This window comes from Lissotriton helveticus, chromosome 2_2, assembly GCF_964261635.1.
Source record: "Lissotriton helveticus chromosome 2_2, aLisHel1.1, whole genome shotgun sequence".
NCBI classification, from domain to species: Eukaryota; Metazoa; Chordata; class Amphibia; order Caudata; family Salamandridae; genus Lissotriton; species Lissotriton helveticus.
The window spans coordinates 427883054-427907145 of record NC_136060.1 but is presented as its reverse complement, the minus strand read 5'-3'; positions in this window follow the sequence as shown (position 1 = coordinate 427907145).

Sequence of the window (24092 nt, the reverse complement as noted above, 5' to 3'; positions counted from 1 at the left end):
TTGGGGACCTAAATTTGCATCTTGAGGACCCGACAAACATGGCGTGCTGTAATCTAATTGATGACCTAGCTGCCCTTAATTTGTCACTACTCAACTCAGGACCCACGCATAAGGCAGGACACTTATTAGACCCTATTCTTTCCAATATCCCAGAACTCAAATAGATTCAAACCAGCCCCATATGTTGGTCAGACCATCATCTCCTCAGTTTCTGCCTAAACCGATCGAACGCCCCCCAAATGAACACAGCATGGCCAGCAATTCCCATGAGAAATTGGAAACTTCTGGATATAGAAAAACTGAACCTAACCGTAGCAAATAATCCACCTACCCACGATCAGAACATGGAAAGGGTAGAGAAGCCACCAATCTATGGCTAGAAAGCGCAGCCGAAAAATGTCTTCCTCAGACTCAGGCAAAAAGAAACACCCATCGCCCCCCAGCCCCTTGGTTCACTGAACTTCTGAAAACCAAAAAATCTAATTGTAAAGCCCTAGAAAGGCAGTGGCGCAAAGAATACAATAAAGAAAAAAAGATATTATATAAAAGGCCAGAAATGCGTATCACTCTTCTTGCATTAAGGCCCGTGCACTATATGTGGCAAATACCATAAACAATGCTGCAAATAAATCCAAAACTTTATTCAACACAGTGAAGGACCTTGCAGGTGCTCAAACTATTACTACGACTCGTCCCTTAAATAAAAAACAATGTCATGACCTTGCCTCCTTTTTCAATGAAAAAATAGAAAACATCATCCTCAACATAAATTCCATCTCTAATGGATATGGCCCTCAGTGCGATGTCCCCGCAATGCCGGTCAAACTGAACACCTTAGAGCAATGGCCTCCCATAACAGTGGACTCCCTAAAATCTTCGTTGAAAACTATATCTTCAGGATCCCCTCGTGACCCACTACCCGTTAGAATCTTAAAACAGCTGGACTCCACCTCCCTGACTATCATAGCTAATACGCTAAATTCATCTCTCCAACTCTCCACAGTTCCATTATGTTGGAAACATGCTATGATAAACCCACTCCTGAAAAAACCCTCGGCTGACCCCACTATCCTGTTAAACTACCGGCCAATATCTATGCTCCCTGCATTTTCTAAACTCTTGGAAAGGCATATACACTCTGCTCTCACCCGCTTTGTAGAGGAAAACGATCTCCTCCACCCCACACAGTCAGGCTTCAGAGCAGGATACTCTATGGAGACCGCTCTGCTGGGTGTTACAGAAAACATTAGGAGACTTCTGGATGAGGGACAAACGGTCGCACTCATTTTATTAGATTTGAGTGCGGCGTTTGATACCATCTCCCATAGTAAACTCCTGGCTACACTCGGGAGTAATGGTATCTGCAGGGATGCCCTGAAATGGATTAGGTCCTTCTTAACTGATAGGACCTTCCAGATCAAATCTAATCTTGCCTGCTCAGACTCGTTCCACTCCCTTCATGGAGTACCACAGGGCTCCATCCTAAGCCCGCTGTTTTTCAATTTGTACCTTAGGCCTAGCGGACTGTGTAGGACTAACCCTCATGACCTACGCAGATGACTCCCAAATTATTTTTTCATTGTCAAATTCAAATCCCTCAGCTCCCTCTGTCCTCAAACATGGGCTCCAGAAAATCTTCAACTGGATGACCACCAACCAGTTGAAACTAAATGGTGATAAAACCGAGATCCTTCTGTTAGGAAAAAATAAAGAACTCTGGAACTCCTCTCACTGGCCTACCGAGTTGGGAAATCTTTCCTCTCCAGCAACCCATGTAAGAAACTTAGGAGTTATCATTTATGATGCTCTGTCAATGAAACAGCAGGCAAATAAAGTCGTAGGTCTCTGCTTCACCATAATAAAGTGGTTGAAAAAAATTATATGGATGTTACCACCCGCCACACAAAAGACCGTAGTCAACGCACTAATTACATCGTGTCTTGACTACGGCAACATCCTCTACCTGGGTTCAAACCAAGTAGTCATCAAACGACTTCAGCTGATCCAAAATTCAGCCGCAAGACTCTTGTGTAAAATACCAAAAACTGCAAGAGTGTCAAAACATCTGAATGATCTGCATTGGCTCAGGGTAGAAAACCGTATCAGTTTCAAAACCCTGAGCCACATGTTTAAGATCAAAACTAAAACGGCACCAACCTATCTGCAAGCATTAGCCACTCCCTACCTACCAGCAAGAAACCTGCGCTCTCAAACTGCAGCAAATTTTGCTGTTCCCAGGTTTAGACTGCAAAGAATTGGCGGAAGATCTTTCTCGGTCAAAGGGCCCATCCTGTGGAACACACTTCCCCTACACATCCGGAAAGAAGTCAACTACGCCAGCTTCCGAAAGAATGTAAAAACTTGGCTCTTCCAGAAACAACTGTGCTAAAACCATGCTCATCATATACCTTCGTTCTTTCACATGCCAAAGGCGCCGGGAAACCCTTTTTGGGTAGCTGTGCGCCATATAAGTGTAAAAAAAAAAATATATAAAATAAATAAAAATTTCAATGGGTTTCAACCAGAGAATACCTGTTTCTCGATTGCTTTTCTTGGCACCTCTGCCTCGGTTTTTGAACCTCACTCCCAGCCAACAAGGATCCCACTTTCTATTTATGTCCTCTTATTTTCCCTCTGTACTTTCCTAGAGTCATCCCTGTTCCATTACCTCCTTCTTTCGTTCATCTTTCCACCATCTACTCTGCATCCCACTTATTATTCATCTTCACTTTCAACTCTGTGCTTCAAAGTGTCCTACATTTTGCCTAAGCACTATACTGACAACAAACATAGCAAGATGCTCGAAGAGTCCTTCGTCTTCATGCCTGGCTTCCCACATTTGTGGTTGTTCTTTCGCTTACATGTCTCTCTCCACAAATTCTTGCTATTTTCTGTCAGTTCTTCCAAGGGTTCCATGGGCAATAAGATGTGTGCTTTCCATAGAAAATGCTCAGCGGAACAACATAGTGTCAGTGATAAGCCTGAGCCTGGGACACAATCTGTGAGTTACATTCAATGCAGAAGGCAATTGAAATAGTGCACAATAATCTGTGTTACCTCCTACAATGTCTTTTAAACACCAGCCCCCAACCCACTAGCAGGCTACGCCCCCCACAACCATCAACCTCTGTTCAGGTGACCTTGGAATGTATATTCTAAGACATGGAATGCCATAAAGGAATAGATCGGAATTAACAGGTGGCTAAAATTACACCCAAATGCTCCTAGGGTGACCTTAATGACCTCAGGCCAAAACGTCTCACTTAATTAGCTCGATTATGGGAACTAAAACGTATAAACCTCAAAGGAGTCGTCAAGTGTGCTTTTTTATAGTTTTGTGTTTTATTTTATTTTATTTTATATTGCAATTAGTTTTTGTAACTTAGTGTATTTTCCATTTCTTGATGGTCTGCTCTTTGTTTAGCAATGTTTTGCCCTCTATATGAATTTAGCTAGCATCTAATAAGAATTCATGGTTATTTATGAGGTAGCCACTTACTTTACACCACATATTGTACTGAGGGATCTTTGCTCGCTTTACTGTGACGTCACACTGGGAGCTGCCTTGCCTACTCTGACAGCACAAAGTGTTGACCAATGATAACCGAGGGCACAATGAAACTATCAAGGGATGGAAAAGCCGGCCATGTGTATGCAAAATAAATTCAATACTAAATTATAACAAAAATGTAAATTGTAAAAGCAGCACATTGTGTTATTGACAAACCTTGAAGACTTCTGAATTTCCAGAAGCTTTTATATCATGTTGTCTACCAGTTAAACAAAAGTCTCTATTTGTGTTAACAGGAGAGGATGCTGCGCCTTCAGGGTTCATCGCTCCACCCTCACAGGGGCAAACCAAGGAGAGAATGGCAACCCTATTGTGCCACTACAAGAACCACTATCCAGTTGATGCTGAGGTTACTTGGGAAGCAGATGGCAAGGACATCACCAAGGACGGGGAAAACAGCTGGAGCATTCCAGATAAGGACAACATGTCCACCATGAGCAGTGCGATCAGTGTGACACATCGGTACTTGAGGTCCTTACATACCATCAGGTGTGTGTTCGAGCTCGACACCTAATCATCACCGCTCATAAAAAAAAGTCAACAACAAAGAGGGTTCCTAGAAGCAAAAGAGGCAACAATGCAAGTCATTTCTAGTCTCCAATGTCCTGAAATGTTTTCTGCAGTGTAATATCAATTCCATAACTACAAACCAGCGTTATGTTAATCTCTCCTTCTCTGTATTTTCTGCTTCTACCATGCAATGTATAAAAAAGAATACAATATATTCTGCTGACAAGATTGTGTATGTCCATACTTTGTAATTGCATTTGCTGGGTTAATTTGTAATGTGGACTATTTATTGCCCTATATTTGGAGCAGAAAGCTCCTAAAGAGGACCATCATCTAGAAATGCAGAAGGAGTGGCCTAACTGCTAGAGCGGTGGACCAAAAAGCTGAGGAGCCAGGGGGCATATTACCAACAACTAGCGATAATTATCGCTATGTTGGCTTAGCGGCAATCATTTTATCTCCGCTTTCTTGGCTTTTAAAGCCCAAAAAGCGGAGATAAATCCCTTGATAATATGCCCCCAGGTTCGAGTCTCGGCAGCAAAGCATAACATCCTCTGATTTTGAGCCAATCACGTAATCTCCCCGTGCCTAACAAAAATGAATGTAACGCAAGAGGTGCTCGTGTAAAGTGCGTTGATGCCCTTGGGTCGAGTTTGCGCTATATAAAACTAAAAATATAGGTTCAAGTCAAACCTAGGCAAAGGAATATGATCGCGCGCACAGAAGACTGTGACAATTAGAAATGCACCATGGGAGGCCGGTGGGTTATACCTTCTCCGTCACATCAATTAGCTAGCAGAAAGATATCTTGGTAAACAGTTTATATTGAAATGCTCTCATGGTAGAAGCCAATCACAGCAGTGAGAATTACAAACTAATAGTAAAAAACATATAATAGCCTATACTAGCTGGCTAAATGGCTCATTAGTTTGGCACAGAGATATTATGTAATATATCAGCCATTTGAAAAGCAAGCTGGGGTTGGAAGGGTTTTAGCACTGTTGATATCAGTCGCCAAAGCTCTTACCTATTACTTTGAACAAACTGCTGAGGAACACAAGTCTTCACACTCTCTCGTTACAATTCTGCAATTCGTAATTTGTGGTCCTTCGAAATGCAGACATGCACCTCTGCAGCTGCATCAGAAAGATACTCCCACATTAATTGCTAACTCCAGATACAACACCTATATCTTACCCAGATTACATCTTCTGCACCCACCGGCACTTGACTTGCAAGGCACATGACAGTTATCACAGATTGTCACCAATGAACTTTCAACCTATTCCCCTCTGTAAGAACCTCCCCATTAAGGACCAACAGAACATTGATGTTGTGGAACCCCAGGACCAGCCTACCTTGTCTGGTGGGTCCCCATCTCCAAAATACACTGACCCACCATATCAGGAACACCTGTGATCTCCTCTCATCCAGAGAGCTAGCAGAAACCCCACACCTGCTCAAAAGGCTTTGGATTCACCACCAGCACTAGAGCAGCCCCACAGTAATTCCAACAGTTTAGCAGTGATCCTTAAAAATGTCACCCTTGCTTTTAAAGCACCTACACTTTCATTCAATTGTCATTGCTATACTTAATTGTGTTGTCCCCGCATTCCCCCTTGGTACTTGTGAGTACCTTGTAATGGTTAACAATAAATAGTAGAAACTGTTGTATACAAGCTGTTGTTGTTCATCCTAATCATCTCCTTGATCAGCAGGGAGTGCCATGAAGCTGTTGAAGCTTGCAGAATTGGACTTTTAGGTGTACAAAGACAGCATTAGTACCCCACTGCCCCAAGAATGCAAGCCTTTCTGCGTGTGCACATCTTTTGTCACAGGTATGTGCCAGCTTATCTAATAAACAGATTACAACACGTATGGTTAAAGTTAAAGATGCTAACGCCCATAGCACGATCCAACCGTGATGAACCCTGTGATAGAAGGTTGGCCCTGTCTAATAGGCATAGAGTCAAATGCAGTGCCATTTCACCCACAGCAGAGCTAACTGGCAGAATATACAGATGTGCTGCTGGTGGAGTAGAGGATCTCTTGTCCTTATTAGAGCAGGTCCGACAGGAGTTGGGTACTTGGGCTAATTTTACCAATGTACACCGGCTATTGATTCATTATTGAAGAGATTTTTCTATGCTGTCTGGGAAAGAGGCAGAAATCCCCCACCTGGTACAATGTGCAGTGTGGATCGGCAAGAGTGGCGATTGCTATTAAGCAGCAAGACCGATCTAAGATTCAGGGAGCCGGAAAGGCATCGAAACTTATCTTAGCATTTGAGAGGCTAAGAGAGACGTGGGAAACGTTGTTAGCAGCTGTAAAAATAGTTGATTCACGGTCCTTTTGGAGCTTTGGATGGTGCCCCTGCTCGCTGCCGCAAGGGAAACGCTCTGTGTACTCTCGGCCACACTCCCACCCACCACTCCACCATCAGTGTCTACAGGCACGCAGGGGCCATATGTTGCGTGTGCGCTTGTTTTTTTGGCCCGAGATGCTTTAACCATGCTTAAATTATCGCGTTGGCAACGTAGTATCCTGGTCCAGGGGATACGTATTCTTGGGGACTAGGCCGCAGGGTTGGGCCGTAGTGACAAAGTGGACACACACACACACATTAGCTCATTGGGCCAGGACCCCGAGCGGCCTTGCGCCCCTTTATTTAAACCCTCGGGCATGCCTGCCCTTGGGGTATGTGGGTGCATGCTCAGTGTGTGTGAACGGGCCAGGTGGCTCCGTCACTACATCCCTCCAATCTTTTAGATGTGACAACATTTTAGGGGGTGGTTTTGTTCAGTCCTTCTTGGCACACAACGCAAAGTCTCCTAGTCTCTGACTAGGGATCGTATTCGTCCGGAGACCATACTTCCGGGAGTTCTTTCTTGATTCCGACCCTTCTGATTCCTTCTCTGGTTCGGGGGATGAGTCTTCTGGGCTCCTCCCGTCCTCCATTGCTCCTGCTTCTCTTCTGGGTAGAGGTCGCACAGCCACCAGCTGACCTCTCGAGTCTTCCACAGGGGCTGTTCTGTGTCCACCTTCCAGCTCTTCCATGTCTTGGTCAGCCGCTGCCATGTCGTTTGTGACTTTCTTGAACCATGAGGTGTTCCGTGTGACCACACAGATTCCCCGCATGGCCGATACCATGGTCCCTTGTACATTGATCACTTTCTACACTTCCGGCTCATACGGGGTGTGATACTTCCAGCTTGGGTTACGGTCTTTTACCACAACTCTGTCTCCAACTTGGACACTCACGGACTGGGCCCTTCGAGCTTGGCTCGCCTTGTCATTGGACACTTTCCTTCTGCCCTGCGATGCACCGTGATCTAGCTCTGGGGGTCTCCATGATGGATCGGCAGGCACGCTGTCTCTTGGAGCCCATCGAAACAGTAGATGAGCTGGCGCACACCGGGTGGTGAAATGTGAAGTTTGGCAATATGCGCATAGAAGATGCGAGAGGCACTGCTGAGCATCTTCTCGTTTATCCACCCCGATCCTGAGAGCCCAGTTCATCATACGCATGAACCGCTCCACCTCACCATTCACCTGGGTCCACTGTGGAGTGATCCGGTGTCAGATACCCCGGGAGGTCAGATAGTCTTGGAAGTTTCTGCCTTGGAACGGCAGTCCATTTTCGGACTTAATCTTCTCCGGCAGACCCATCATGGCGACCGTGCGATCCAGTTCTGTCTTCACACGGGAGAACGCTGTTGACGACACTACCTTCACCACCAGAAACTTTGAATGGGATTCGACCAGCACTAGCGTGTTTCGCCCATCCGGAAATGACCCAAAGTTGATGCTTACTTTGGACCACGACTCTAGACACGGGTCTTCAGTGATCACTGGGTGAGGCGCGGGATCACCACCCTTGATGCTGCAGGAGTGACAGGTGTGTATGATTTCCTCCACCAGTGCGTCCATCCCCGAGAATTAGACCTTGCTCCTGAGTCTGGCCTTGGTTTTGGAGACACCCTGATGACCTTGGTGCTCTAGATGGAACACCTCATTCTGTAGGCTTTTCCGGATCACAAGGGAGGCTCCCTTCAGGATCACCCCATGGGGGCCTTCGCTGAGTTCACTTTGCACCCTCCACACCTGTTGCCGGAAGAGCTGTTCCTCCGCCGTGAGGGAGCTGACACCGTCCAGAAAGTGGCACCAGTTCCGATTGACCAGCGTGTTCTTGGCTTTGATGAGGCATTTGTTGCTTTTCCAACGTCTTCAAGCGTGAGTGCAACCGGACACGCTTCCAGGGAGACCATGCGGACAAACTCTTCCATGTAATCTTTGTCTGCCGGTACATGGAGTGGTGGGAGTGGGCCAGGGTGTCGTGACATAAAGTCAGCTGGACTGTTGGCCCCCGGTCAAAAGATCACCTCAAAACGGTACATTTGCAGCTGCACTGTCCACCTTTCGATCCGTGGCGGGGCAAGCTGAGTGGTGCTGGCAAAGAGCGGGACGAGGGGCGTGTGAAACTCGGGCCCATTCAGGTACAGCTGGAAGTGTTGGCACGCCCAATTGATGGCCAGAGCCTCACACTCTATCTTTTCATACCGCATCTCGGTGGCAATCAACACCCGACACACCAACAACCTCGGGGCTGGCATCTACCACAACCTCTGTGTGGCGATGTGGGCGGAAGTACGCCATGACCTAGACATCGATGAGGGCGTTCTTGACTGCCTGAAATGCCAGATCTTCTTTGGCGGACCAGGCCCATGGTTGGCCCGTCTTCATGAGGACACGCAGCGGTTCTGATAGGGATGAGAGATTGGGGATGAACAGGCCACAGTATGTGGCAATTCCCAGGAAACTTTGGACTTCAGTGGCTGACGTGGGTCTCAGGGCAGATCGTATGGCCTCTGATTTCTTCGGTTCTACACGCAGCCCTTCTCTGCAGAAGATGTACCCGAAGAAGTCCACTGACTTCTGATAGAACGAGCATTTGGATCTGTGCAGGGTGAGTTCGTTGCCTGCAAGTCGCTGCAGGGTGGCTCGGAGGTTTTTGTGGTGCTCCTCCAGTGCATTGGAGAGCCCAAGGATGTCATAGCTTAGATTTATTACACCTTGCAGTCTTGAGAGTGTTTCTCTTATGGCGTTTTAGAACATCTCTGCAGCTGAAGAGACACCAAAGCTCAGCCTCTTGTAGCAATGTAGTCCAACATGGGTGGAGAACATTGTGATGTTCCGGCTGTCGAGGTGGAGTTCCAGCTGGTGATACCCCTCATTGAGGTCAAGTTTGGTGAACCATTTGGCGCCATTCAGGTCGGTCATGATGTCGTCCATTGTGGGCATGAGATGACGTTCCCTCTTTACAGCCTTGTTCGGTAGGCGCATGTTGACGCATAGTCGAATGGCTCCCGGCTGTTTTGGATTTGGGGCCACGACGAGGGGAGACAACCACGGGGTAGGGCCCGACACCTTCTCTATCACCCCACGTCCTCCAGCTTCCTCAGTTCTTCTTCCACCTGCGGCCGCAGGTGGAATGGCACCCTCCGGTGCCTCAGCGCCATGGGCCAGACAGTTGGATCTACGTGCAACTTAAACGTCTTCCCTTTCAGACATCCAAGGCCTTCAAACACCACGGGGTAGTCTTTGAGCATCTCTCGAGCGTGCAGATCATGTACCTGGTTCACAAAAAAACAAGTTCCAGATCTTGTGCCGTGTGGCAACTCAGTAGGGTGCCCCGTCTTCCTTCGGTGACATGGAATTTCGTGCTACGACTCCGACCTTCACTGGTGACCTCAACCTCCATGACTCCTCATAAAGGAAGCTGCTCATCACTGTCATATGAGTATATCCGTGCTTTGGATGGTTGAAGTGGTGGGTGCAGCAGTAGTTTTTCATACTGGTCACTGTCCATCACGTTGACTGACGCTCTGGTGTCTATGAGGGCGCTCACAGGGGACCCTGCTACAGTGATGTCGCACATGGGCGGCAGTCGGCGCTTTGTCCCTTCTCTGCCGACATACAGCACAAAGAACACCTTGTCTTCTTCCGTCCCAAAGTCGAATCCTGGCGGGGTGTTGTCAACTTGGTCTTTTGGATCTTCCAGCGTTAGTTGTCATACAGTTGTTGCGAGCCCACGTAGGCCCGGGGCCTTGCCCTGTCCTCTTCTGCTCCTGCAGACCTTTGCGAAGTGGTTGAGGTTCCCGTATTGCAAGCACGTCTTTCCTCTTGTGAAACACTTCCCCCCTGGAGGGTGATCCAGGCCGCAGTTTTTGCACATGCTGAGACGATCGTTGAATCACATCCACTCTCTCCTCCTTGACTGTGGGCGTCCGGTATGTCGCAGAGGGCCGGTTGAGTACTGCTTCCATTTTGTCTGCACGTGCGTTGGACAGCTCGTGGGACCTGGAGAGCACCAGAATTTCATCAAGAGTGATGCCGGGCTGGCGTAGTATGAGGCATCGCAGCGTGACTGACTGACATCCTTGAATGAGCTGGGATTTCCGCCTTCTGGTCCGGCAGCGTGCACAAATTTGCGAGCTTCCATAAGTGGGCGTAGAAAATGTCTATGGTCTCTGCCTCTCCCAGTCACGCCTGCTGAAGCTGGAACAATTCAAAATCTGGGTTTATTTGAGGATTGAAGTGGCGGTTCAGGGCCGCGACGGCCCCAGGGTAGTTGTCATCTGCTCCTCTATCCGGCAAAATCTCGAAGAGATTGTACAATTCAGCTCCTCCATAGCACATGAGGAGTGATCTCTTCACTCTCCCATCTGTCTCCCACACACCGATAAAATAATGGTCCAGGCGACCAATCCAGGACCTCCATCGCGCCGCGGCCTTGGATCGGTCCAAGAGCTCACTGAAAGGTGGCACCGGGGCAGCCGTGGCTTGACCTGGCTGAGCGGAAGCTTGTTGGGCGGCCTGATGAGGGGGCAGTGCTGCTTGGGGGGCACCCCCACCATCGGCGTCCTGTCTGTTCATTCTCTACTGCTGATCTGCTTCTTGGTGCAACAAACCACAGGTGACCGTTGGTGCTGGGTGATGTAGGGTATGTGTGGGAGTGGTCCCTCGCCGGTCTGTAGGGCAGGCGCACGTAATAGTGGCGTTGGCGTAGGCACCACGATGCTGGACAACCCAGGGCAGCTTCAGGCTGGGATTGGTGGCCCTGGCTGCGTGTGGTCATTGGGTAGACTATTATGTTGTCCCAGATGACCCTTTTTGGATTCCCTTTTTCTTTGACTTTCTTTTTTTTGGAGCAAGAGAGTGTCTTCCACCTTGTGCAGCTCCTCAGATGTGCCTCTGGCGCTGTGGCACTTTCATCCAGGCCCCCACGTGGGCTGGCTGCCTGTATCCTGTGGGGACAGAAGGGGGAGCTGGCCCGAGGGCCCCCCTCCCGCGAGGGTCGAGTGCTCCGGTCCGTTCGAGCACGTGTAGCTCAGCGGGACGTGCTGTGGCAGGCGCGGAGCTTCACCCACCAGCTCGACCACGTGACAGTGGGAGCGCTGCCGGACAGCGGCAGTGTTTGGAGCCTGTGAACGGAGGTGGCGCAGCATTGGGCCTGGGTGACACTCGCACGCCCACATATGCAGGGCAGGCCTCACCTCAGGTGCCGCTCCTTGCGCCGCAGATATTCCTCCATGACGACCGCAGCAGCAGGGACGCACCTGCCGAGGCGGCACCCACCGAGCCCAGTTCTACTCCGGGCAGACGACTCCACGCGGGGTGGGCACCTGCTTCAGGCCCGATCGGTGCCACCAGCGCGGACTGCGCAGGCACCAGGGCTGCAGTGGCAGGATCTCATCGGGACCCCAGGTACCGGGTCTTGAATGTGTGACAACGGAGAGGCGTGGGATAGACCCGCCTCTTCACCAGTGTAGTATCTAGGTCCAGGGGATACGGTGTCTTGGGGAATAGGCCGCAGGGTTGGGCCACAGTGACAAAGTGGACACACACTCAGCATTAGCTAATTGGGCCAAGACCCCGAGCAGTCTTGCACCCCTTTATTTAAACCCTCGGGTTGCGTGGGTGCATGCTCAGCGTGTGTGAATGGGCCAGGTGGCTCTGTCACTACAGGCAAGACAACACTAATAAAATTTACTGCCACCAGTAGCTCTAGCAATCACCGGCGGTCTTGTTTGTACCGTCGCGGTATTGTTGTACCTCAACCGCAGGAGATTCCGTGGCTGGATGTCTTTCTTTGCCAACTTACTGGTTAGCAATGGTTAGTGAAATACTCCTCCCAGCGATGCTTTTGGTTCCTGCCTACAAGGGTGTCATGGAATGCCGGGCTAGGACCGGCATGGGGCTTGAGCCCTGGCACTCCACAGGACGCCGCGCAGCTTACTTCACGGATCGCAGTAGCTGCTTGGAAACCTGCCTGGACCCCACCACACACAGAGCACGTGCGCCAGCAGTGCACGGAGGTGTGCTCTGCATTGGGCCTGTGGGAATTTGAGGGGCGTGGCAGGGAAGAGCTTTATCCCCATGGCGGTGCTGGCTGCCAACGCTCCCTTGTGCATTAAGAGCTGAAATGCAGTAAGATGACAACACACACCCCTGATTTCATCGTGGTAAAAATGGGAGGGTTCCGTCTTCAAGTAAAGGTGCATTTATATTGTCATGGAATTAAAACATCACCTTTCTTCTGGGTGTCGAAGGCCAAAGGAGGGAAAACATACATTGGTTCAGCGACGTCTCACTGCAGCATGTAATGATCTTGTCACGAGGTGCTACACGTTCTCTGCCACGTGCCTACGCATATGCATTCCAGAACTCACAGTAAGCAAGCTTCAAATTATGCATAAACAATCCTGCAGCACCTTGTCAGTGCATGAGGCATGCCATCATGGGAAATGAACACACGCGAAACTGTTAAAACTTGGCAGGGTCACTACCTGAAACAAGCACTGGCAAAGTCAAGTGGGCTGACTAGCTCCCGAGCTGTTGGCTTTGCCAACATGTTTCCTTTGCTTGGTTTTTAATAAAGTATAACACAAACCATTCCAAGATGGCCACCCATGAGTGCGTATGCAGGAATGAACATTTTAATGGTTATAAACCCATTTAACAATCGTGATGCTTGCAGTGCATTATGGGTCTACTAGCACTCTGGGGAGCTACTGGGACCTCGCAGCCAATAGGTGTGGCCTTAATGTGCTAACACAATTACAAAGAGGCACAGATACCTGTGGCATGTTTCTGTGCGACCTGCATCTTTCTGTGTCTCCTATGACTGTGCGCTGTTCTGTAATTCTTGAAGAATGTGGTGCTGCATGACAGCAGCACTGGAATAAAATAATACAAGCATTTGCAATGCAACAGGTCTCGCATTTACGCGAGTTTACGCGATTGGCATTATAAATGACAATGCCTTTTATTTATGTTTTAAAAACCAAAACATAAATAAAATGCATTGTTATTTACAATGTCAATAGCTCAAACTCACTAAAATGTGAGACCTATTGCATTGCAAATGCTTGTTTAGATATGCCTGTGGTGTGGAGTCCTTATTTTTCTCTCATTTTTAGCCCCCTAATGAGGGGTGCTCCTATTTCCCCTACTCGGGCTGGGCCGAGATCATCCCTATTTTGAAGATGGGAGCTTGTGATCTCCGACTAATTATAGGCCTATAAGCTTAATAGATTTTGCCTAAGAGCTCTTTGCAAAAGTCATCCTGAACAGACTCTAATAGTGGATGTCTGTTTTACAGATACTTTCTTCCCTACTCGCCACTTTGAGAGAACGGACTAGCACATTGGATCAGGTGCTTTGATTTCAATTGTTATACTAGAAATTTATTTTACGAGTGCGGGGGCATTTATATGTGGTGTTTGTTGATCTTAGATCATCTTTTGATTTGATTTCTTGCACCAAGTATGGCAGGTCTTGCCTGATTTAGGGTGACCACACCACTTATTGAATATGATCATGCGCTTACCTGAAGATAACTTTGCCCAAGTAAGATGTGCCCAGAAGGAAAAAATGACAGAACTACTCCTGTTAAAAGGGGTGTGAGACAGGGGTGCGTCCTTGCACCAACTCTATTCTCCCTCTTTATTAATGATTTTACACCCTTTGTGGACCGCTGTGATTCCAATGCACCGCCTCTCACAAACATCAGGATACTGGCCCTGATATTTGTCAATGATACTTTTCTTATTTTAAAATCTCCAAATGGACCCCGAAAAATGTCGGATAGATTTGATACCTTTTGACTATTTCTATTGTGCTGGAAATTTGAGGCTAATTGTAATGAGTATAAACTTTGATGGTATAATGCTGAATAAAGTTTTGCGAACTGGAACCTGGATTACAACACTACAAGGCACAGTCTGGCAGATGCATCAACGTAGCCTTTTGCTAATTCTAAATAGCGATTTTTAAGGAATCGCTATTTAGGAATAGGAAAAGCCTATGCATGTAGGAATCGCTATTAAAATAACGATTCCTTAACATTCCTTAATTGTTACTCGCAAGTTGCTAGTCGCAATTAAGGAATGCTATCCCATTAATTCCTATGGGCCTATAGGCCCATAGGAATGTATTGGAGATTGCGTGAGAAATTTGCGAGTACCAGTAGGTACTCGCAAATTGCTCATGCAATTTCAAGGGTGCAAGGGTGTCAAAATAACACTCTGTTGCACCCCCTGAAATTGATCTATGCACATATGTTGCGCACACACATGCCCTAAAGGCATGTGTGTGCGCAACATGAAACTTTGAAAAATGCACACAAGTGCTTTTTTCAAAGTTTTAGCAAATTACCATGAAGTCCAACTTCACGGTAATTTGCTCCCCCCATTAGCGAATTCGCTATTTTTTTGACTGTCATGCATTGCATTTAAGGAATCTCAATTTGGGATTCCTTAACCCCTTCGATGCTCATGACGGAACGGTTCCGTCATGAGCGACGGTTGAGCTGTGCTCATGACGGAACCGTTCCGTCATGAGCCCGTTGGCTCATTAGAACGCTCAGCGCAGCGCGAAAATTCGCGCCACGCTGATGCGGTTAAATGCAATCGCAATTTAAGGAATCTCAATTTTGAGATTCCTTAAATTGCGATTTTTACATTTGGGATGATGCATCCCAAATGCAAAAATACCGGGAGCAAAGGGGCAGATTCTGAGAATCTGCCCATTTGCTCCCAGTATTTACTTTGATGCATATGCCTGAGTGTCTCTTATACTTAATAATGTCTTGTGGATCCTTGCTTCAAAACGTGATAAACCTTGTATCAAGATGGGTGCGGCACTTTCTGCCTTAGTACAGCTCTTTGGAAGGAACTTTTGCTTGAAGACTAAAAGATAGAAAATCATTCCGCTTTATAACTCTTCCCTCTGTAAATCACTACATTTGGACCTGTTTCAGTCTTCACCTCTTTCGACTTAAAACAGCACCAGGTAGCCTTCAACCGCACGTGCACTGAAAATATTAGGGATGAAAAACAACCTTCAGGTGCCAAGATGAAAGTGCAGTGACGCTCCCCGTTTGGTCTGTTGCACACACAAAATATAAAATGTGTTGATATTGCACACCAATGCAGGGGGCAGGTGTCTACTACAGAGGAGGTCACCAATGTATATTTAACTTACTTAGCACACGGTGGACACTAAAGCCATACAGTGTTCCTGCTCTTGTTGGTTACATTGCATTCCTTACAGAATTATGCCACATGCATAAAGCATTTTTGCCGTCTCAAATGGGCCGAAGTTTGCGAGGGCAAAAAGGCCTTTTCTGATGCATCAAAGGCTTTCCATTCGCAATTTAGGAATCACAATCTTTTGTGATGACCTAAATTAGGAATGCATTTAGGAAATTGCAATTTGCGATGCATCAAGCTTTTCCTAAATGTAAACTGTGCATTTCAGAAACACTAATTACCATCAACTTCAAGTTAGGTAATGTTTAGGAATCGCAATTTATTTTGCGATTCCTACATGCATAAGATATTTTCGGCCACATGCATCAATGTTGCCGTTTGCGAATCCTTAATTGCGAAAATTAAGGAATCGCAATTAAGGATTCGCAAACGGCAAGGCACGATTAATTCGCATTAATTTTAGTGATTCGGTATTTTTCCTTAATTGCGATTCACATTTCGCGAATCTCAATTAAGGAAAACCTTCCCATTGCTTCCTATGGGCCAAAAGGCTAATAGAGCGATAGGATTATCGGCGCTTAGCGGCCGAAAACGGACGCTAAACTGGCGATAATTGCCTATCGCCACCCTTGGTAATATGCCCCCAGGTTCGAGTCTCGGCAGCAAAGCATAACATCCTCTGATTCTGAGCCAATCACGTAATCTCCCCGTGCCTAACAAAAATTAATGTAACGCAACTAGTGTTCGAGTAAAGTGCTCGGATTTGAGTTGAGTTTGCGCTATGTAAAACTAAAAATATAGGTTCAAGTCAAACCTAGGCAAAGGAATATGATCGCGCGCACAGAAGACTGTGACAATTAGAGATGCACCATGGGAGGCTGGTGGGTTATTCCTCCTCCTCACATCGATTAGCTAGCAGAAAGATATCTTGGTTACCTGTGATCTCCTTTCATCCAGAGAGCTAACAGTAACCGCACCCCTGCTCACAAAGGCTTTGGATTCACCACCAGCACTAGAGCAACCCCACAGTAATTGCAACAGTTTAGCAGTGATCCTTAAAACTGTCACCCTTGCTTTTAAAGCACCTACACTTTTTATTCAATTATCATTGCTATTCTTAATTGTGTTGTCCCCGCATTCCCCCTTGGTACTTGTGAGTACCTTGTAATGGTTTGTAAACAATGTAGAATACATTGGTCCCTAATGTGATATAGTGAGTGAACCGAGCAGTGAGTGAAGGCTCCAACAAAAGATGGGAAAGGGAGGGGAATCCTCCCTTTCGGAACTAAAACCCTCACACACCCAGCAAGCTAGGTGCCATGCTTCATCGTCTGGGTTTGCTCCTCATCAAGACGGCGGTGCAATGCTCGACGGGCACCCATAAAGGGGCTCTTTACCGGAGATCTTTTGTTCCTGCCGTTGGTGCGGTGCATGTGAGGGACTTAGGGGAGGTGTAGACATAAGTAGAAAGTGGGTTAAAAAAGGTTTAGATTGTCCACTAGATAATTTTAATAGTGTGGTAATCTACCTTATTAAAAGAAGTGGGGAGAGAGTACTCACTGGTGCAAAGATCCAGGAGAGTATGCTCTACTTAATGGTTGACATGTTTCATGCTGTTTTTCACATGGATACAGTGCATTTCATCAGGATCTATCAGGGGTAACTATCTACACACTGTGGATGGTGAGGATTCTACCTACCACAGGACATCAGGGGGCTGACAGGGAGTTCTGCTACATCTTAGTGGAACCTAAACAGGGATGACAAGAGCAGTGGGGTAAGATAAAAGCAAGTGTAAATATCGTCATCAACCTGGTTCACAACTGCAAGGTTCAGCTGGCAAAAGCATGTCAAAGTACGTGATCGTGTTTAGACAAACTAAGCCAGAGTGAAGTGTGTTAAAATACATTTAAAAGAATGATGCGGACTGGGTAGGGTCACAACATCTCGACAATCAAGAAGGTTTCAAATGTATCAGTAGTAGGAGGAGGTTGGTTGAAAGAGTAAAGGTTAGAATGCTCACCCTACTAAAGAGAAGTGATGGCATCAGTGGTCTTCTCCTGTGATAGGCACCTTGGATGTAGATACCCTAGGATGGGGAAGTAAGTAGTAATTTTCATTGTAATAGAACATGTTTTGTAATGGCTTGCGTTGTAATGGGATGCGTTGCAATGGTAGCTGCATAGTGATAACCTCGTGGTAAAGGTGTGCATTGTAATAGTATGCGTTATAATGTCATAAATCCTGCGGTAATCTGGTTGCTGACTGATGTCTCTGCGGCTGAATGTGAGGTGCAGTCGGGTTAGTCTGACCTTGATTCTCTGGTTGGGGATTTTGCAGGGACTTGCTTAGTCTTATCGATCTTTGCTCATGAAATGCCTTTAACTGACATTGGTCAACCATGTGGCACATTCTATGGAAAAAGAAACATTCTCTGAGGTCTGGATGTTAACAGCCTCCCTTACCTCTGTCGTTAGGACTGGGTGGGAACCCTCCGGATTTCAGAGGCAGAACTCCCTTCAAGACTGGTGCAATTAGCATGCTTGCAGCCAATACAGCCCCCTCAAGGGCGTTCTCTTTCAATTTGATTTGAATAAGCTTAGCGTTATCTTGTTGGGCTTGCTCCTGTTTTTCCCTGTCATTTTCCAGTTTCTTTCTGTAGTAATGTAATATGTGGGTGTGTATTTCTCACCAGGGTTTGCTGTCTAATCCTACTAAACTATCGAGTCCACTTTGCATTTTGGAGGGCAGCCCCTTTTTGAGGATGTTATAAAAGAAAGCTACTTGGGGGCCTGTGTTAGCCCATGACTGTCCTGTCTCTTGTCCCCTTCGATATCTCATTCTATCTAGAAAGTTGGTTGCAGTCTCCCCTGGTTTCATGCCTTCGGACCTCAATCCTTCAAAATCCTGGAAGTCAGGGAATATTTCCCTCAGGGCTGTCCATATCTGGTACCTGGAAGAATTTAATTTGGCTCTGTCATGCTCGATGTTGGTCAATGTGACTGCTTGCATGAGGGCTCTAGTGCACACCGTATTGGTCTGCTGTGCATCCATCAATGGGGGAAGTTTTGTCCAGAGCCCTTCTTAATCCATCCGAGCCCATGGCACATAGATGGTCCCTGACTTGCCCTTTGTAATATTGGGCATATGTTGGCCTGGAGCAGCTCTGCTGCGTTATCATTAATGTAACGCTCACATCTTCTCAGGAATTCCTGCATGCCGGATGCAGTCTTCAGCAACTGCCATGTCCTCTGGTTCAAAGGATCCCTCCTCCAAGGGTCTATTATACTGACCATTGTAACGGCTGCATTGTAATGGAATGCGTTGTAGCGTATTTGTTGTAAACGATGTCTCACATTTTTTGCAGTGGAATAGCAGATATGGACCAGTAGTTTGTGGGGATGGCAACTTCTTCATACCTATATTAAATCATTAACCAGACACAACATTCAACATAAAACACAGTTGCAATAATTTACCAGCACTTCATCATCAAGAATGTAACATCAGAATGCGAGAGAGAGAGAGAGAGAGAGAGAGCAAGACAGAGAGAAAGACAGAGATAGATAGAGAGAGAGAGAGAGAGAGAGAGAGAGAGAGAGAGAGAGAGAGAGAGAGAGAGAGAAATAGTGACTTTTTAAAAAATACCGTAGCCCTCTTCTAGTGCATGCTGCCCAATGACGAGAAGAGGTCTTGTGTGGTACACGTGACTAAGTGAAGTCTGTCAATATCGGCTCTGGGACAAGAATAGCAACAATTCACACAGAGAAGAAACAACATGACACCACAGCCTCTCCTTGGCCAAGCACAAGCTACGCCTAATTTCCAAGACCCAAATGTTCCCTAAGTACTAATTATCCCCTTTGTCACACCCAGGGGTCATGCATACCAGCAGTGTCTGTCCCAGTGGTTCAATCGAATAATGCCTTTCTTCTTTCAGATACTACCAGTGTTAAGAAACTGACAGCACAGAGAAAACCCTTTTAGACAAAAAAATAAGATCGAGGTGTTGGCCCTACATCACACCCAGGGCCTATGCTTATCTTCTGTGTCACACGCAGTAGTCAAGCGGTGAGGCCTCAACCCTGTATCACACCCAGGGTACAAGCTTACAATCTGTGTCACTGCCAGCAGTCCATGTGACTAAACAACCTTTAACTTTCCTAGCATGCTGACTATCAAAACAAGCATTTGCAATGTAATAGGTCTCGCTCTTTGAATTTGAGCTATTGACATTGCAAATGACAATGCCTTTTATTTTTGTTTTCGTCTTCGAAACATAAATATAAGGCATTGTTATTTACAATGCCAATAGCTTAAACTCGCATAAATGGGAGACCTATTGCATTGCAATTGCTTGTTTTCACTGCAGCTAGAGCATTGAGAGACTTTGATGGGAAGCAGTAGGAGACTATGAAGTGAAAAAAAAACAAAGGAGGAGAAAATGAAAGAAGAGATGGAGGGATGAATGTAATGTTTAGCTTAGCAGGTATCTATCATAATGACGCTCTTCACAAGGCCTTTTCTCCATTTATTTAAATAAAAATCAAAAGTCAGTACAACAAAAAAATGCAACATTAGATGTACTCATTTATAACCTTGGTACAATAGTAAATGTGACCCTAAATTCATCACACACAGGCAATACCGCTCCAGACAGCCACGTGTAGCTTACACTTTTGTCGTCCATCAAAGGGTAGAGTCTAAGCTCCCTTTCGATACTCCAGAGAGCAAAACATGAGGGTGAAGAAATACCCAATACGAGCATCAGACAATAACCCCTTAGAATCATTAGTGAATATTATTGTACCTAGTAGATAGCTGGAAAACAGATTGCTTAATTGAGGACTTTGGGAAAACGAAAGCCAACTAAGATCTAAACCGATGCCTTCATTTAATTACACCACTGAACTGCCAAAAACACTTTTAAAAGTCATGTGTGTCAGCATTTCTTAGTAGCACAAGTACTCCTTATATCTGGTTAATTGCCTATTATTTTAGAATAGCAGGGCCAGATGTGCTTGTCAGCCAGATCTGGTCCAACTCCTACATTTCAAAAACCTTTAATGACCCCATGATAACCCAGTGATTGGAGTGGAGAAGGATGCATATTCATTCATTCAATCTTTATTCGGTTATTATCGCATAAAACCATAAAAGATGAAATCATAATACTGAACATAAAAAAGGAACATAAAAAAGCAGAGATTGGCCCGACTCCGCCTACCAGTTGGAGCAGGCATCCCTGGGGTTGCCTTGGATTATGGCCATGGTATATGGATCCCAAGTCCCTGCCACTATCCCTGTGGTGACCTGGTGCTTTTTCTCACCTGGAGGGCTGTGCTCATACATACTAAATGGGACACCAAATCCACACTCCAAACCCCCTTATGGCACGGCACATGGCTGCATGAGCTGCCGCCGGAGACTTTGGGAGATGGGACCTCATCAAGATATCACATTTAGGCGACGTGTGAACCAGCGCTCTTTTCAGGAGCTCCAAGACCCGATTCACTCACCTCTTCGCAGTTTTACCAAGATCTGCTACTACAATACCCACTTCACACCCACATACTATGTGGCGCCTCTCTACCTGAATTCCCCCATCTGGAGGCTAATCTCATCATGGGTACTCTGGGCATGGGAGGCATTTCTCAGATTTACCATACCCTAATCATCAATCTCCCTTGCACACTGGACCATTTTGGGACACTTTGTGAGGGATGGTTGGGTCCCCTTGACGACAACGCCTGGCGGGACGCTATGATGGTGCCTCAAGTCATAGCGTTTAGCGCCTGGTTGAGGCCTACTATCTCTCTGCTGTGCCTAACTCATTCCGGCCAGGCTACACCAGGCATGCCTTCTTCCTGATCTGAACTGTACTTGCTGTTAGCATGGCCCGCTGACTTCTACCACATGGTATGGCTGTGCCTGGTGATTCATGGATACTGGACTGCCATGGTGAGAGAACTGACAGATGTGCTGGGCTGGGAGGTGCAACCTTCACCTTTGATGCTCCAGGGGTTCGAGGGCAGACGGGCATTCCCTGGGAATGGCTATCATAGTGGCTAAGCATGACATAGCAGCCCAATTAAAAAACCTTCTACCCTGTGTTATTGCAGTGGTGGTGGGGAGTGGACTGGTGTGCGCAACAAGAGAGACCATTATTTGAGGCCAGAGAATGTCCCTCGAGCCATGACCACATAGGGAGGAAATGGCTTGGTCACATGGATTGATCCTCAGATCTGACTGTAGTTTATGACCATGTCTTCTATATGGGTATTCATTTACCCTGTGGTACTTTATACATCTTTACGGTGTATGTACCCTCTTGTGTCATCTGAGTGACTTATTGTGCTAAAACTCAATAAGAAAATGTATTAAAAAACGGTGTAACATTCGTCACAGCATGGACAATTAAGTAGCATTGACAATATCAAAGATAAATCAGTTAACAGCTTAGTTGCGAAAACTCCAAATAAAAAAACTGCTACAAACTTCAAAGAAGATCTTAAGTTAACAGCAACGTCTAAAAAGCTAAGAACCACTGTGCAAGTACAAAGATCATGGAAGAGGTGTGGCGCCGCGGCCAGGGCGACTGACGCTGGAATCTGGGGACCACGGTTCGATCCCCGGCTCCGGCGGCAGATTAGCCCAGCACCATGTGACTCTGGGCAATAGCTCGCTTAATCTTCCCGACGGCCCCCAGCTCCTAGATACCCTTACGGGTGATTGTGCGCTTTACAAATGTGGACTTTACTTTAAAGTTCATTTTCTTCAGCAACAGATTAAGATATTGTTTTTGTAGCTGTTTACATAAACTAGAAAACATGATAAAGTGCAAAGTGTGTAAGTGGATAAGATTAACGAGGTTTTTGCACGCTACTACACCTCACTTTATACCAAAACGTAGACATGTGAGTTGGCAGACATGGGGGACTACCTGTCTGATCTACCACTGACACGCCTGACCCCTGAAATTGCAGAGCTGTTAGGGGCGGATATCACACAACGGGAGAATCGGTGGCCATCAAGGGAATGGTGCATAATAAAACGCCGGGCACAGATGGCCTGCTGGCCGAATTTTTCGCAACGTATGTGGAAGAGTTGACCCCCCCACCTGGCCGCATTGTACCAGAAGGCCCGCAAACTGAGGAGTTTACCTGACAGCAGCAGGGAGGCCCTTATTATCCCAATACCTAAACCTGGGAGGGAACCCCATGACTACATGGCCTGTTGAACATGGACTATAAAATCTTTAGTAGGATCCTTGCGACCTGTTTACTGCTACATATGCCTCATTTTGTTCACCCTGACCAGGCGGGGTTTATCCCAGGGCGGAATACTGCCACAAACATCAGACGCCTTCTAGCGGTAATTGACTCTGAAGGGTACAATAAGCAGGAAGCAGCAGTGCTCGCAGTGGACATAGAGAAGGCATTTGACAGCCTGGAGTGGCAATATTTGTATGTAGTCCTGGTCTGGATGGGTCTGGGGGAGGAAGTCCTGAAATGGGTGCAGCTCCTGTATACATCCCCTTCAGCCCGGATGCGCACTGGAAGAGTTATCTAATCTAAACAGAGGGTGGAGAGAGAAACGAGGCAGGGATGCCTCCTTTTCCCCCTCCTGTTTGCTCTGGCCATGGAGCTGCTGACGTCTAGAGCCAGGAGCGACCAGGATTACAGGGGACTCGATACATCAACGGGCCAACATCTGATAGCATTATATGTGGATGATCTTCTGATCTTCTTGCGCGATACTGCGGGTGAACTCCATGGGGCATGCACAATGCTAGCCCGCTTTGGCACTGTGTCTGCACACCAGGTTAACTGGCAAAAATCCAGTTTGTTTCTGCTAAACCCTGATACCCCTCCACCGCTTACCTTGAAGCGACTGCGTGGGAACCTAGATGCCTACAATGACTAGGTGTTAAAATGTATCATGATGCATCGGACCTCTTGGAGGGTAATGTAGGCAAGGCAGTGAAGGCAGCAAAAACAGCAATGGATTTCTGGAGCAAACTGCCGCTCACGGTAGCTGGAAGAGTGGCGATCCTAAAGATGATAACGTTGCCATACCTCCTATATTATTTCGGGACACTGCCAGTGTGGATCCCAGGGACGATGTTTAAAGAATTGAACTCGATGGTCACTTCCTTTATTTACGGCATAGGCAGACTGAGAGTTGCACTGTCATCATTGCGGCACCCTACAGCAGTGGGGGGGCTAGCGGTGCCTAACCTTGAGAGCTATTATCTAGCTGCGCAGCTTTACTGGCTGATCCGATAGCTAGCGGCAGACCGTAATCCTGACAGGGAATGCTGCCCAGGCGCACCAGATACTGCCAACCTAGCAAAAATCCTTTTACGAGCCTGCCGCACCTAACCAGCAGACACAAATGCTACCAAGGTGGTAATGTGCTTTTGGTCCAGATACCTGAGTAAGGTGGGTGCTGCG